This window comes from Mirounga leonina, unplaced genomic scaffold (assembly GCF_011800145.1).
Source record: "Mirounga leonina isolate KUSES-001 unplaced genomic scaffold, KU_Mleo_1.0 Mir_154, whole genome shotgun sequence".
Classification (NCBI taxonomy): Eukaryota; Metazoa; Chordata; class Mammalia; order Carnivora; family Phocidae; genus Mirounga; species Mirounga leonina.
In genome coordinates, this window is record NW_023270389.1 from 50,093,153 (window position 1) to 50,094,994 (window position 1,842).

The 1,842-nt window shown below is 42.9% G+C and overlaps 1 pseudogene; it reads left to right on the forward strand.

Annotated features, from left to right (window-relative positions):
• Positions 1–484: 484 nt before the first annotated feature.
• On the forward strand, positions 485–842 carry LOC118014435 (annotated as a pseudogene).
• The last annotated feature ends 1,000 nt before the right edge of the window (positions 843–1,842 follow it).

Below are 1,842 nucleotides of genomic sequence, written 5' to 3' on the forward strand. Positions count from 1 at the left end.
AGAGTTTTGCAGTCCTCAGAATAAGTATGAGGCAGAATCCTGAATATGCAAAGATTAAGTTATTATCTATTCTGGGATCATGGCATGACTAGCCATATACTCTGAAATTCTAATCAATTAATCTGAACCATTATTTATTATTAATTTACTATTCTTTAAATACAAGGATTAATAAGATATAATTAAAGTCAATTTAGTACATAATTATGTCCCCAAAATATGTGGTCCCAAAGAGATTGCTGTGAACTAGAAATCACAGGAAATCCATGGTCCACCTTAGCAAGAAACCAGTTTTTCATTCAGCCAAGCAGTCATTTGTTCATTCATACAGTCATATCACCTGTGAGTCAGCCAATATGCCAGAGAAGATGTTCTAGCTTGGTTGCCAGCTAGAGAAAGGTAATTTAAATTAGCATAAGACTCTTTAGAAGCAGAAACAACACAGAGGAGACACAAGTGGTCTGAGAGCACAGCCACCATCACCATGAGCCTACCCAAGAAACCCAAGAGCAAGATGACCCTGGAGGAGCTGCAAAAGTGGGAGGAGGAAGAGTTTAACACAAATCCATTCTCCGTGCTCACACAGTCAGTCAGGAACAACACCTACCTAAGGGCTCATGAACTGTGGCAATAACAAGGAGCTCCTGTGCTGTGTGAAAGCCACTGACAAGCACTGCAACACAATGCTGGAGAATGTGAAGGTGATTCAGACCAAGGTCCCCAAGAACAACAAAGGTAAGAAGTCCAAGCCAGTCAACATGGACCCCTAAATCTCCAAGATGCTCCTGTGAAGAGACTCAATCATCATGGTCCTCCAGAACCCACTCACTGATGGCAGGTAGGGGCCTCCACCCTGCTGTCAGAAATTAGTCTGCCATCCTGCAAAGGCCTGTCCTTAGCAATGGAAATAATACACTCCTGTGTTTTTTTTCTTTATAAATACACAAATAAATAAAGTTTTGAAGGAAGAAAAGATGGAAGGAGAGAGAAAAGGGAGGAAGGGAGACATGAAGAGAGGGAAAGAAGGAAAAAGAATACACTGGCTTAAAAAACCAAAATGTGGAAAGGACAGCCTTAGAGGAGCTTGGTACCAGGGACTTCAGTGATGCTTCCTGGTATTTCTTCTTGTGATTCTTCTCTCTGCTTCTCTGTGTGTGCTGGTTTCTTTCTGACCAGCATTTCCAACATGAAGGCTGGCCACCTGTAGCTTCAGACTTATATCCTTATAATCTCAGAAACCAAAATTTCAAGCTCTGGTTAGAAAAATCCCAGGAAAAATCTTCTTGTCCTGACTCGTAACAGTTGCTCTCTCTGGGATGAATCTCTGTGGTCAAAGTCTCATAAGCAGTTAGCAACTCCCAGAGTAGAGCATGGCAAGGAGGAGGTCCAAGAGAAGAGAAGAATACTATCTCCAAGAGGAAAGAAGGATACTGTGCAAACAAAACAGAAAATGTCCACCCTTCCAACACAACCTATAATGTCCACCAGATTGTGAAGACACCTTTAACTTGAGAATTAGAAAGAATAATGGAAGTCCATGGCTCCAGCTTTTCACCACTGTGTTCAGTTCTGGTACAGTGTTCTGTTTGTTTGTTTGATTGATTGACTGATGAGAGAGAGAGAGAAAGAGAGAGAACACACAAGCAAGGGGGGAAGGCAGATGGAGAGGGAGAGAGAGAATCCCAAGCAGGCTCATGCTCAGTGTGGAGCCCAACACAGGGCTCAATCTCACAACCCTGAGATCACGACCTGAGCTGACAGCAAGAGTCAGACACTTAACCAACAGCCACCCAGGTGCCCTCCTGGGTACCATGTCTTAAAGGAGGCCTGGACAAATTAAAG